General features: G+C 32.7%; 1 protein-coding gene across 8 annotated transcripts in view; it reads left to right on the forward strand.

Annotated features, from left to right (window-relative positions):
* The window catches only part of Smr (nuclear receptor corepressor smrter), a 98,838-nt gene that overhangs the window by 10,305 nt on the left and 72,743 nt on the right, over window positions 1–15,790 (forward strand). For 7 of the 8 annotated variants that reach the window (XM_076389489.1, XM_076389495.1, XM_076389496.1 and 4 more), the window contains exons 2-4: window positions 1,014–2,383; window positions 3,269–3,562; window positions 3,663–3,839. The gene's annotated coding sequence lies outside the window, so the exon portion shown is untranslated. The remainder of the gene's footprint in view (window positions 1–1,013; window positions 2,384–3,268; window positions 3,563–3,662; window positions 3,840–15,790) is intronic. The other variant, XM_076389491.1, reaches the window with a different exon arrangement.

Genomic DNA, 15,790 nt, shown 5'->3' on the forward strand with positions numbered 1-15,790 from the left:
TATTAAGAATAACAAAGAACTGAATATATATGTATAGCTAAACGTCAAAAATTAGTTGTATTGATGACGAAAGATTGTAACGTATTTCGTGTGTACTTTCAATTTTTCGAATAACATTGCTGCGAGCGTCGGCGTCGTTTAGATACACAAAATTGTGGAGTTAGGAATTTTGCTAACAAACCTGTAGACATTTGTTTACGTTTCTAACAATTTATGTTATTCTGTATGCACTTATTCATTGAACTCGTTAAGAATATGAAACTATTTAATTAATAAAAGACATGGAAAGTCGTACAAAAAACCCGTTCTAGAACTACAAAACACAATATTATGATTCCTACCTTCTTTTTGTTAATTTAACTTCTATGTTTAATATATTTTTTCTTTAATTTCCGCTGATAATTATTTTCAATTTCTTGTGTAACAGAGATTTCTATTTTTCTATTATACATATGTTTAAATATTTGAAACAAGTTAATAACTATGCCAAAAACGTACAAAAATTATTTATTGTTGACAGTAGGAACAATTTGTGAAAGCACCATGGATAATTTTCGAATAACCAATATCTGATCTTCATTTAATGTCGATGCAGAAACACGATAAATATCAGGTGTAAACATTAATTTGATGCCTTCGTCACATGCAGTATTTATTTACAGAGAATCGAGAACAATTTTGATAAACATTTAAATAGTCATTGACCATTTTAAAAGTCTGCGCTCGAAAACCGCAAAATCTCCTGAAAAAATTATATATAAATTAATAATATTAGTTTGGAGGTCCCAAATTAATTTCTATACTTAATACTAGAACCTAGGCTCTAGATGTTTATCCAAAATCATATTTTTAAGCGGTATAAGATATACAGACCTTATTTCGGATATTTCATGTACATATTTTGCAATATTCGCACATCAGTGCGAAGTTTTGCCTTTTTTAAACAATCGCGATTTGATACTAACAAAACTGCGAGACAAACAAACTAACAAAAATTTCTATTTTGTTTACAGGAACACTGCCGGGCCATTGCCGTTGCTGCCAACTTTACAATAAGGCGAAGTGATGCCGTGAGGATGGAACGTCTCGACCGGCGAACATCGTGAAAGCTGCGCGCGTGTATTGTAAAGGGAAAGAAACGTATTTGGTATTTCCTCGACAAGAAGCTTATTACCCGCGAGACGGATGGGAACGGAAGGCAGAAAGCAAGAAGAAACCAGTGGAGTAGCGGGAACCGGTGAAAGAAGCAAGTGAATACTATAAACTTCGAAAAAGACCATCGGCTCGGTCGTTATCTCGCATCGCGACAGTTGACCCAAATATGTGCGTGTGAGTGCGTGCGCGCGCGCGTCTCTCGGTCTCTCGTATCATGTAAAAGGAAAAGAGAAGAAGAAAAAAAAAAAGGAACTATGATGGTGTGCGTCTCGCTCGTCCCCCTGCCATCTTGTATCTCTCTGTTGGCGGCGCTGGCTCACGTGCGCGGCGGGAACATGCACAGTGCCTGCATCGTGGTACACGCACTGTGTTAAGTTCGCGGCCGAGTGAGCCCGACGAGCGAGCGAACGGACTGCGAAATATAACGGGTTCGTATCGACGACAACGCACGTGATGAAAGCGGGCTCGCCGATAATTTCGCATCACGCCGGCAGTGATAACGTGTGCTGTAGCAGTGGTAGCAACATCGCCGGCGTATACGTCACTAGCAATTATGATGACGATTTTAACGAGAAATCGCGAGTGGAATATAGTAATGTGCGGGTTGAGTGCCAGTCACGCGACAGTGATGAGATTCTCGTGTACAAGCATTGACTCTGGGTGTTCGTAGAAGGAAAGAGGGGGAGAGAAAGAGAGAGAGAGAGGATAGACGCGAGGAGACAAAGAGCAAGAGAGAGGAATAGAGAGAGAGAGAGAGAGAGAGAGAGAAAAAGAAAGAGAGAGGGAGAGGGAGATAGAGGCCAAGACTCTCGTTTGAGAGCGGGTCAGTGAAAGATATGCGGACCTTTGTACGAACATCTGAACCGGAAGTAGTGAGAACAAGTGGAGTGCGTCGTGCTCCACCTAATCGGTGATAGGATCATTCTATTGGGGAAAAAAAAAAGGAAAACAAATATCGGTTTTAAGGGCCACGCGGCATTTCTCGCGATTACCTTTCCAAAACCCCCTCCCCTCATCCGTTGCTCCTTCTCCTAGGTTTCGTTTCCCCTCTTTTCTCAATCCACGCTCAAAGCAACTCTCTAATGTGTTCAGTTTCCGCTCTTCTCTGTCGACTGTCAAATCGGACCTTTGTTTTGCGGTGATACGTAATTGCAACGTTAGCAAAGGAATAATGAAAACAAGAAGTCTTCGCGTTGACGCCGCGTCGCGTTTCCCCGCAATCATGAAGGTATACTTTCCCTAAATGTTGCTGCTTCACTTGTAGGACTTCTAGGGTTGTTTCAGGGATTCTTGATACATCTGTTTTTCTATGAGAGAAAAACAATTAGTTTAATTAATATTTGTTCAGTCAGCAGAAATGAAAAAACTGCTCTTTTTAAAGAAATTTAAACAGTAATTAAGAATCTCATAAATGTTGATTTTAACATAGCATTTTCTGGTACTTTTAACCTGTACTTCATACCATTCAAAAATAATTTTGAATATTACGTTAAGAAGATGAGATGTAACTTGAAATAAATTCTGTGAGTTGCTTACATGTCCTTTTTTAAACTGTTCGTTAAATAAATAGATTAATTAACAAATAGACAGGAATTTCCTTGAATCAGTTTATCAGGGCCTTAAAAGTTCTCTCAAGGTTAAGTGACATATCCTCGACCCCTGTGTACCCTAGTACCTATGCAACATAAATATAACAGTCATAAAGCTATTGTACATTTGAACAGCGATTGTAAGGGTCAAGAAACTTCCTGCTAAAACAAGCACAACTGTCAAAATTGAAGTTTGAGTGCCCCGTGTAACCGCACTACAGTCTGGAGTACTCGCCACTGCGACAAGTGCTGGTGTCAATGAACAAAATTCTTAACCGTGGATTTCAAGTTCTCGCGTGAAATCTATCAAAACGCTTTCCACTTGACTAAAAATATAATTTCAAGTAGTAACACTTCGATCGAATTTTCTCATGACCCAGACAATCGGCATTCCATGTCTTTTACACGAAACTTGGGCACGAAGAAATGACGTGCATTATTTGCACGCGTGCCTTTACGCGTCGCGTCGCGGCTAAGGTCAACGACAACCACTAATCTCATATTTGTACGACTATTATCCGCAGAAATCATCGCTGGAGCAACAGAGCAAGAAAAAGATATCGGGGGTCGATTGTGTCGCGAGTGTGACCGTGTTACGGATTGTGTAGAGACGAACGCGTCGAAAAAGCGGTTGCTAACGTGCGCGCGGGAAAAGAAAGGCTGAGAAAGCGGCGACGGAGAAACAGCAACAAAACATGAAGACGAGAATACGCGAGTGAGTCGGGTGAAGCAAGAAGGAAATGATAAAGAAAAAGAAAGAAGAAGTACAATAATATGTTGTCGTGTTTGAGTGTGTTTCGCGAAAGTTTTTAAAGTCGGTACGGAATTTATAAATAGAATATATATATCTATATATATATATATATATATATATATATATCTATCTATCTGTATACGTATATATATGTATATACGTAGAAGTGCGTGGTGTGCACACCTATGTGCACGTGTGCGTATGTGTGCGTGAAAGTGCGCGCACACGTACGTGATTTTCACCCGAGACTTACGCCGGCGGCGACCAATTCGCGGACGAACCAACCATTCGTGGGGGAAATTCGAGATCTGGTTTACCTTCCGCAGCTGACGTCATTACCGGTAAGTTGTTGTTCCGCTACCAGTCGATCTAACATTACTTTTCCTTTTTGCTTCCTTTCTAACCAGTGTTCCTAACGATCGTTCATGAGGGATTAGGCTGAGCTTTATTTCGGTACACTCAAAATTATTAACTTTTTGTTATTCTTCACTTTACAAAGTTATATGTATGTAGGAGTTAGTGTTTTTAACGTATTTGATAGATTACTTTGACGCCATATTAGTTCTTATATATATGTACGTTTTTTGGTTGACGTTACTTTCGTTTAAAGAAATATTTACAAGGAGGTAAGTATTTAAAATTGAGAAAAATATACTACCCAAAGTTAATCACGCATTCAGTAAATAGGTATTTTTTGTACATATTTCTAATTTTATTTCGAGTTCCTAATTGGTAAAGAAAGTCGAATCAGAATGAGTCTGAGCTAGGTATTTTGAAGAGGATCCCCTGAAGAGATCCCGTCAGGTAGTCCGACCACTTTTCTCAATTCTAAATAATTACTTACTTGTATATACACATTAAGCGGAAGTGTACACCAACCAATCAGATTACGAGTAGAAGTCAATATGGCGTCATTGTATCCTGTCAAGGAAACTAAAAACACTCAATTTTATAAGCCCATAATTTTTTAACAGAAGAATTTCCAAACTGAAGTATAGTATTTTTAGATTCTGCTCTTTGATTATTATTAAAGGACAAAAAAAGTCCAATAATTTTAGATTCCTTGAGAGTGGGATATACAATCCGTATACATACATATAAACACAATCAGGAATCCATTTTTATGCGCCTGCTAATCAGTCAGCAGGTAATTACAATATTATTATATTATTCGGTCATTATGTTCTACTACTGGGTTACACCATCTAATAAAAGTACAGCTTGCAATCTATCAATCGATTAGCCCGGGTAGAATTTATTAATTATACAAAGTGTTTCATCATAGTTAAGGTGAAAATTTAAGGACTATTTATAGACGTCAAAATAAAACAAAAATTAAACTTAACACAACTGCATTTGAGCTCTCATTTATTAATTATAAATGTTTAAAAATTGGTACATGCAATCTGCCTGAAACTCAGCAAACCATCTGATAGTACTGAACAGTGTGAAGCTTGTGGTAGGAACCAAGCCATGGGAGAGCAGCGATTGTCATAGCCACTGTCTGGGTCGAGTGGCGCAGAATTTCACCGCAACTGTGAGGCAAGTGCGTCCTTACATCAGTGGTTATAACAAATATGGCCTTCTTCAAACGCTTCTAATAAACAAACCAAGGCTCGATCCTAATTTCGTTATTCCTGATTGTTGTCAATATAATGTAAATATTATACTAGATATTTCACTATTATGCTAGGTTAGTTGGATGTTCAAAAAGGGTTTGTGTAAGTATCCAACAGGTTATCTCAGAAAATGTCTAGCTGTAAGTCATGATAGAGTACTTCTCCATATTTCCGTGCCTTCGAATTAAAATCATTTTTAACCCTGGAATGGCACATTGTTTTTTCGATCTGCCACACGGCACATTGGGTTCTTCAAGTTTAACATAACTTTCATATATTTTGAATATATATAAAATTCTATAAAAATTCACTGAAATACTTTCAGGTGTGTAGTTTAAGGTTGAATACTTGAAATGACAAAAAAAAAGACATTTTTATTTGTAATTACTACAGTACGTTACAGTACAGTAACAAAAGTCAGTATTTTATTGATGTCATGAGAGACATCCGTGTGTCGTTCTTAGATTAAAAACAGAATTTTTATTAAAAGTATGATACCTTTTCTCTTTAACCTTATACGTCAATGAGCAAACTTAAGTAAAAAAATAATTCATCAGTTAAGTACGAATACAGAAATATGGACAAGTATCCTAGATGTATAGAGAATTTGTAGTAATATAGGATTATAAAGGTAATGAATATAAATAAACGAAATGTACTAAATTGCATGTACCAGGATATAATATGTATTTTTATAAAATGCAATACATTCACTACCAGGAACAGCAAATAATGAAAATGAATTAGAGATATCTGCAAAGTGCAATTGAAATTAATTCAATATTACAAAATAACAAAAAAATGCAGAATACAAATATGCACTGACGTATTTTTCGAGTTATTTTCATTCTTGTCTAACAAAAATCAATGTACTAATTGTATGGAAATATGTACGAATGGAAAATAGAACGTATTTAAAATTTAAAGCAGTCGTAATTTATTGATGAAAATTGGAAATTGATTTTACTCAATTACTAAGAAACCATGATTAATGTTATCTGTAGGTCTGAAAGTTGATACTTGAAATGATCTACCTCGAAAAGGAAATGTTACATCCCATCAAATCATTTGTATAAATTTTACTTTATTTTTTCTCTACGAAAATATTTGGTATCTTCAATCATGTCAGAATTTTATCGGATACCACCCTGTACATTCACGCATTGATCTGTAGTAGATCACATTGGACGATCATGCCAAGTGACGCACACTACTAGTGCTATTTGCCTATACATAGTCTATATGTATATGTGTATATGTATGTACAATTGCTTGCTTACAAAATCATAGTCGGGTCAGTTCCGCTTTAATATAAAACTTCTCTTTAATTAAATTTACAATACGCGATATACATACCCATTTTCGCTAATATAGGTAACAAATGACTGCGGATCATTATGCATTTATAGGAAATTTTAGTATGCAAAATATTGAAAGTTTAAATACATTTTATAGTATTTCGAAGATGAAGCAAATTTTCAATTAGATTCCACGTTCCTGATTGTATTTATAGAAACGAGAATTTGCATGACGACGCGTTCCGTGTCAAAATTTCGATGTCTAGAGTAAAAGGCTCCATTAATAGACATTTAATGACAACTTGTAATCTTTTGATGAATTTAAAATGTTTATTTGTTACATAAAAAAGAAATATCGATCATAATATAAACAAAATTTTGATTGCAAAAGTCGGATACATACTATGAACTTCCGTAAATAAATAAAGAACCTAATAAGTACTGTAAATATAGATCTAGTAAGGTTGCATCTGGAAAAAATGTGTACTTTGCTTCTCACCGCTTACTGTAACGAAAATTGACAAATCACACTAATTCGTTGAATAATATTTTTAACAAATATTTTCCTTACTTCGAATAAATTGTATAATATACTTTATTTATACGCTTAAATAAAAAGATAGACTTAAATTTTATTTTTAAAAAAATTGAATTATTCAACAGTCGACCTGCAGTATTTAATGTGTTTATTTTAGAATTTCTAAGAAATTAATTCAGTGCCTAGAAACTAGAAAGAGCACAATAATTGAATCGTTCATTCTATTTATTTATCTTTGTTTATTTCTACGCTATGTAACATAATTTTCAGTCATTTAAATGACTACTTAGTTTTTAAATTTTCATTTTCCTTCGGTGTCTTTGATTCTAGTTTTTTGAAAGTTTATACCTGCCGCTATGTTCTATACACAAACGCTTACGTATGAAGTTTCATTTTCTGGGTTCGGGCATATAAATATTTTCTGTCGATTAGGATACAAAATAAATGAGTCTGCTATGATTAAATAAAACAACAACAGCGACTTATGTAGCTTCTATCTTATGCAAAATAGCCGACATTGACATTCATTGTCAGTTTGTAAGAAAATTGAAAATTTATGAAAATATTACGTACGAATGTGCTTTGAATTTGAGAGATATTCCCGATAAGAATAAGCCCAAATATGATTCTACAAATAGAGTCATAGTAATTCAAAAATTATTTTCAACTTTTTCACTGTGATAGAATTCGGTGTTGGAAACCTAGCGTTACTCTCGTCCATGACTAACAATAAGCGAAACAGCATTGCTATTTCTAAACGCAGCCTTGGAAAAAATCGTAAATTTGTTCAAGAAGCCTACAGGGTCTCCACCACTACCTATCCTCTCGAGGGTAACCGTTGCTCATTTTCGGAGAGAGCGTTAGACATTGGTCGATAGTCGCACTATACGTATTGTAGTAGTACTCTAGCCTTAATAATAAAGAATATTTAAACTTTAATTTTACATGATTAAAGCGATATTTTCTTCGTATATATATTAATATGTTATATATGTTATATATATTAATATGTTAGTGTTAAGATATATATTAAAATTAAACCTACCGACACTTTATGTATACCTATTCCTACCGTGAGAGGTCAATGACCGCTTAAAAAAATGCTCGTGCTAAGCAAGACAGGCTATGAAATTTTTTCAGAAAGTAAACAATGAGAAAAGTTGTGAATATTAAAAAATAGGTTGTACGTATATGTACTATAAGAAAAGTCAATAAGTTAAATGGCGATACAGTAACGTTGTATACAGGGAATTCGAAAAGAAATTTCAAAAACGGTCATTTGACCGCGCGTTGTAGGTTTAATGTGAAATATTCAGCATTTCAGAAATGTATTACTAAAATTGTATAACATACCTAGGTATTGGAAAACTTTGTTTAGTTCCTCGATTTTTAAAGGGCTCGCAAAGAACTATTACAGATAATGACTTACTTTATAAACGAAGATGACGGACAGATGTGTATCTGACAGATATTACCATTATCTGCGTTTTATGCAAATTAAGCTTAATGTGAACTAATTAATTATATGCTAAAATATCACGAAAATCAGGTCGAAAGCAGGAAATTGGAAGGGAACAGGTACCTTTTTTTGATTTCATCTTTGCATTTTAATTTTAATTTGATCTGTTCTTTTTTTCTTCGTTTCTTTTCCCTTCTCTTTGTTGTATATATTTATCTCCATACATCAGTCCAACACCAGTTTCTCTAATTTTCGATAATTATGTTACTTCGTTGATGAGTACCATTTAGGTAAAGATATTTTATATTTACAAGGTGGACAAAAATGAACCAAACTTTTTAAGTTTAAAAAAAATCTGCTTTAAATTAAAAAGAAAATTTTATTTATTACATTTTGAAAATGCTTTTCCTCAGATGCAATAAGATAGCGTAATCATGGCTCGAAATTGCGGAACGTTGAGATCATTTTTGTCCACCCTCTATTTACTTGCGTATTTTATAAATATATATCAAAATATAGTCGTTTGGATCATTTTCATAAGATCTTTTCTTAAGATCTTCATAGATCGACAATGTTTGGCCAATCAATGGCACCAGCCTATGGGCACTGCCCACAGGGTGCAGAATGTTGGTCTTTATGATGAGGAAATTATAGAAAAATAGCCAAGATCGCATGCATAATTTTATGGTTGTAAGGCAAAATGATCTGCGTCATATATTTTTGTTTTCTAGATATTGGCATTTAAAATGTTCAACTTTAATATTGTCTTATAGATTTGTTTCTCTTTAAACTCTGATTTTTAACTGAAGAAATGTTTTTAATGATCTTTCTTTTTTCTGCAAATATAAATTCTGTACTGCAAATACCAATTAAGGTCTTAACTTAAACCTTTGAAAATGTGACATATGTAGGTAATTTTGTCTTACAGTCACAGAATTATAATCGAAGTAAAACTTGTAACTATAGTATAACTGAGGTTCTGTAAGTATATATTTGGTCAGTCAAAAGTAAGGGTTGTGAATCAGAATGGAGTAGGTAAACATTTTTAGAATTGTAGTTAATCATGTTTTTTATTTAATAACATTTAAGTTGTATACGTATATTTATTTTTATATACAGAGTGTTCCATAAATGTTTTTATGTATATTGAAATGTAAACTCAAATTCAAATGTAAATGGCTTTATTGAATACTTTTAAATATTTTATAATAATGAAAAAGATATAACATCATTGCATATAAAAAAAAATATTAATAAATTTACTGACCGCACTGTGATTATCTACTAGCTAAATGCAGTTGTTTTGAATTTTTGTTGTGTGACAAGTTAAAGACTGCAGCAGTGATTAAATGGGCTATTTCTTTTTTTTAATACAATTTTTGCCACTTTTATAGATAGAAAATATAATTGATAATTTCGAGTCAGAATTTATGATTCTCTTTATGTAGGAACATGTTCATCCTTCTTAGCTTCAGAAAACTGAATGAGAACATTGCTTAGACCTTTTTTTAAATTCTTTTATATTCCTATTTTTATAATTCCTGATTGTTTAGAGTGTATTAAATTTATTGTACGCGAATGGATTGGTTTCGATTTAAGCCAGTATCACAAACAGAAGAAGAATTAAGAAGGATTCACACATAGCTGTACCGTGACGGCACAGTGCTGTACGTGACAGTGCTAAAAAGTATAGCTCTCTAGCTTTGGAATAGAGCGGTTCACACTTGGCCGTACTTTTATCCGCCCGTGCTCGAACCCTATCTGTACCGTGAAAGTTGTACTTCCTTGGCAAAGGATATTTGCTTTTTCACTGGAGGCCCCTTGAAATCGACCGAAGGGAACATTTTTTTTTTTCATGACCCTTTGAGTACGTGGGTCGAACATCGCGCAGCGAGGGGTCTCACACCCGAAACACTTCATTCTTAACGACAAAGACAGCGATAGGTCTTCTAGCAATGAAAATTCTAAGTTCTAGGTTTCTTATTAGATCTTCACAGAAATGTCACCGATCGATTTCTGCTGTTTTTCTGATGAAAATGGTACCAAACATGATATAATTCTGATTATTTTTTCGGATTCTACTAATTTGAAAACACTGAAGAGTACAATGGTCTGGTTGTCAATGAAATCATGGTTGCAGCACGATCACGGCACGATCACGGCATGGTACTGTCACGATACAGCTATGTGTGAATAGACTGTTAATAGACAAAATATTAGAGAGGAATATGAAAGAGGTTATTTAAATTAATCTTTTTTAAAATTAGAACAAGAGCAAAGTATTCGCTGTAATCCTTTTGTCTCTATAGTTTTTTTTACTTTCGTTAATAGCTTAACATGAATTACTGTTGTAATCTTAACGAAGCTTAAAAATGTTGATCGTACAATATTTAAACTTTTATGGATAGATTTTCACTTGCAAAAGCACTTTGTAATGATGCCACTTGATTTGATAAATTTCGGGCGAATTTGAATAATTTTTAAACATTTGTTATTAAAAGGTGAAGGTTCGATCTCAATTTTATTATTCTTGATTTTTGTCACGTTTCGATATCTAGAATCGCCCTTTAATTTTTCCTCCACCTATAGACGAGCAACCTGTATACAACAGTTACAATAATTATTACATTACTATACAAATATTAGTTACTATCAATAGAAAATTAATAATTATGCTAACGTTTACGAACAATTATAGAGTGTTGCAAAATATGTAAATGTTATTTAAAATTATTATTTCCTATTGATTTGTCAAATAAATAATGTATTATTCTCAAAAGAATGTTTTAATAGTACATTAAATATTGTACATTAAATAAATGAAATAGTATACATTAAATATTTATTTTTTTATTTTTATTCAAAATCGATATCTTTTCTAAATGATACAGTATACTCCAAAGTATAATTAGAAATACTATTTTTAAAATTTTCTAAATCACACAATAATATGGGAACATTATGGTGCAGTCAAACCAATGCTCGTTCTTCCCTTCAGCAAAATTCAACTGACACGAGTATTCTTTCATTCAGTTGTCCATTTTATTCATTCATAATAATTGAATTTTGCTAAAGGTGGGAGAAGAACGAGCATTCGTTCGCTTGGTTTACCCATACCATTAGATTGCATCATACTATCTATTTTGGATTTAATTGTAAAAAACAGGGCTGCTAAAAAACATTATGTACGTAAGTAAGTGAGAATGAATGAAATCAGAAGAAGTACATATTGTCCATTTAACCCTTAACTGGTATGGTATCAGTATTATACCATAACGTAACACAATTGTTGCTATCTCATAGTCAAAAATGGTTAACAATAGTGAGCAGAGAATTCATAACTTTTCAGTTTATCATTATTTATGAGTGATTCACTGATATTTTACACAACTAATATTAAAGGTGAGGTAACATAAATGCTGTGACCTTACAGTACCAGTTAAGGTATCAAACGTGGAGAAGGAACATAAGTGTCGTAGAGTGAGAGAAATATTCTAATCCAACTCATGTTTCAAAGGCACTGACGCCGCGGTGTAGAGTGAAATTTATGGTTTATAGCTTGTCGTAATGGTAAATTACAAAATAATAGGGATAAAAATTTTCTTGTAACGATGTCTGAACTTGTGCTTCTATTGGGACAGCACTGTATAGGCATGTTAAAATGTTTGTTTTTCCTGATGAAGTCCAGTGTTTTCTCGATATGCATGTAGATTCACTGTTCACTGGCGAGGTTATGGTGTGGGATACTTTTTCGGGGTCGGCTGACGCTCACGATATGCCGTTTTGATCTTATCGAAAATTACGAATGACAACACGCAAGTAAAACTGCTAAAAGTACTCTTTCCCTGTGACTAATTTTAAACTGAAGTAACGTAACAACAAGGCTATAAACGAAGAAATACTGTAATATGTATGATAGTGTTAATTGGCAATTTAGTACAAGTGTTGTCGACTTTAAGAATATTCGATTAGTGCATTTGAAATATAGTAGTCTTAAACAGGCTTTCAAACACGTGTACTTTTTTCAAAACACCATGGAGGTATATAATTAAAATAAGTTCTATGTGATTCTAAGCGTTATACTTAATGATTCATTTTACTTTTCAAATTTATAAAAATAATAAGTTCTAGAATCCAAAAAATTGGTGACTGTTGCTTTTACAGATTCTTCATTTTGATACAATTAGTTCGTCAATTAATTCGTTGAAAAATTGTTTACATATTTCGAGGATTAATAGCTAGTAGGCCTAAAATCATGTGAATAAAAAGAATGTTAAAAAAATTGTATTATATTTTAATTTGTAAAGTATTCATGTGTTTGGTTTTAATGTTCCTGTTTCCATTTCTGTAATGTCTGTATATTGCTAAACTTGTGCGAAATCCGTTTATGTATTTCTTTTACCTTTTTATTTGAACCAAGCGATGAAGAATGTTCAAATGCATTGCTATCATTTAAAATGCATTTTTTCTTTACCATTTGATGTATGTATATTCGTTTTTATATCTTTTAAAACATTGTTGGCAATAACATTAGTAATAATGTAATAAAAACCTATTAGCCTTATAGCAATTTTGTTAGTATTTCTATACATGTATCAGAAAATGCCTGTTTCTTTAAAGGGATTCGTAAAAATTGGTGAATTCGACAAAAATTTGCATTGTTATCGATCCGCTTATTTCACACTTTAAAAAAGAACACTTCATATGCACCAACTTAATATAATCAGTGACTCATGGAGTTCTTTGTTTAGTCTGTTTACTCATGTATACATTCTTTTTCACACATTCTTTCTTTAGAGAAAATATAACTTTTGTATCTTTCAATCTTGAAGATGATATCAGAAGACTACAACTTTAAAGAGTGGCGTGACGTTTTAATACCTTATTTTTTTTAGACTGTGCATGTCGTAGTTGACATTAATAAAACAAAGAAAACATACATTGACCTACTATTAGTTGCGTACTTAATAACAGATAAATTAATGTATTAATAACAGTTTCTTACAAAATAAAATAAATAAGCATAATCAATTTTATACATTTAAATTAAATTCTGAAAAACACTTTGCATAACATTATAAATTTTGTTATTAATTTCATTAAAATAATCGAATTGAGTTTATTGAAAGTTATTAACTAAAAAAACGTAAGTGGAGAAATGATATTATTTGAGGGATGATCTAATCTGTGCTTATACGTACATATAAGGCAACACAAAATAATGTGTTCAAAACATTTGAATTTATGTCCTATCTGACGAGTTAAAAGTGGAATTTGTATTTCTGACACAAGGGAAGTGAATTAAAAGAGCTATCACCTGCCTTTTGTTTTCAAAATTTCTCTCACTTTCTGTAGTGTTATTTTTTAAAGTATCTTTACCGCGAAAACGAATATTAGTTATTAGTTAACATTAAAAATATTTCCCTTATACAACTCTATAAGCTCGCTGCTGGTAACGAGTTGTGAGACTACTCTATTATCTACATATATCTTACTCTATATCGAGTAAGTGCTGTCACAGAACAGATTTGTAATACAGAAATGATGTTCCAAGCTTTAAATGTCGGTAAATCAAAAACATGTTCTGTCTTATGCCTCGTTGACATTAAAATAAAATAAATAAATGTATTGAATGTATTGAAAAATCAGAAAATACCGTTGATGGTTTTGTAACGAGATATTCTTTCTTGTATATTCATATTCATATTCAATCTTGGTTTCAAGAGTTTCGGATTCTGAAAAAAGTGCAAAGTTTAGAATTCTTAAAACTCAAAACTTTCTTGGGTTTTAAGATATTTCAACATTTCGAGAAACCCGTATCTAAGTTTTTCATTACTAATTATCTTTGTCTTTGAGAATTTAAACTGAAGTCGCTAATTTGAAAACTTATCTTGGAAACGAGTTTCCTATATCCTCTAAGCTTCTCATTGATGTCAAGTCGCCAGCTTGCACACTACTCATCATCGTTAGCCGTTTCATACGCAAACTTGTAAAGTTTTATCAGAATGAACGAGAGATACTTGGTAGATGTTTGTAATTCTATCGATCGGAAGTACTCATGGACTTAGAACGAGGGTAGGTAGCGCCTCTCTTCCAGAATTGACCCTAATTACCTCACACCTGGGTTCTCGCTCGACAAAGGGAGGGAACAAGATGTGTCTAGTAGTGGCGACCCTCACCACACGTGCAGCTCGAGGAGAAATAAGCAAGGATGATAAAGCTCTGTTGTACGAGATGAATCATGTTTTAACTACCAGAAATGAAAAAGTTTCAAATTCTTCATTAAATTCGTTCCATTCATTAAAAACATTCGTAATAAGCCGTCAAAGTTTACTTGAGAAATGAGTCTAAATATAAGGTTGATTAAAATATTTCTAATTGTAAGTAACATGGAATATAATCTTGTGAAAATTGCAAATATTTGACTCGATTATGGTATCAATTAATTAAGAACTATTATTACTATTATTACTATTATTAAGAACTATTATTACTTAGAAATGCATGTAGAGTATACATATGTTAATACGGTTGTGTTACTTTCAACATGAAAGAGCTTGGTATGTATGAAGTAATAATTAGTGAAAAAGTAAATGTTTTTAGAATTTGCTTTGTAATGCTTGCTATTGAGAAATTAATCGAAGCATTCGAGGCAATGAAGATATAAGCAATATTGAGATCGTATTGAGAAAAATTTATTCAATTTGTGCTTTATGATGCATTTTTATACAGTTTGCGTGAATAGTCAGCATTTTGCTTATCCGTGTTGTTAAATTGTGTGTGACTTAGGACGTTCTTGACGTTCTCAAAATAACGCAAATATTTAAATTGAGTACCAAGTACAATTAAACATATACTGTTAATAATTTTCATTATTCTTTTATAATCTTTATTAGATGGTTCACAGTCATCTGGGGGTGTTTTTATGTAGGTATCTCGATCTTTGTTAAAATATGGCTTATATCTATTTTGTCTCTAATGCTCTAATTTACACATTTCAACAGTTACATGAGATCAGAGATAGTTCAAGTAATATTTTATTTGACCTGGTTTGTATCTGGGTAATTTTAGAAGTCCACGAGTAACGCTAAAATTTTATTGAAAAGTACAGTGTTTTCCCTGTATAAGGTTCACAAGTCATTAATGAATTAATAGCAAGAGATATGTTTTTAAATTTCTGGAAAGAACTAATTTAGTTTGACCTCAACAAAAGTGCGAGTAACGGTACATGGAAGCAAAACTTACTTGACTTAAACAAATTTAAGATATAGAAAATATATATAAAATCTCATATGCAACGATGGAATATTGTGTCTTATAAATTTCAATTTTCACTATTGGATGATTCATTCTGAGCATCAAGTTCGTCGTTTACGAT

Source organism: Calliopsis andreniformis, chromosome 12, assembly GCF_051401765.1.
Source record: "Calliopsis andreniformis isolate RMS-2024a chromosome 12, iyCalAndr_principal, whole genome shotgun sequence".
NCBI classification, from domain to species: domain Eukaryota; kingdom Metazoa; phylum Arthropoda; class Insecta; order Hymenoptera; family Andrenidae; genus Calliopsis; species Calliopsis andreniformis.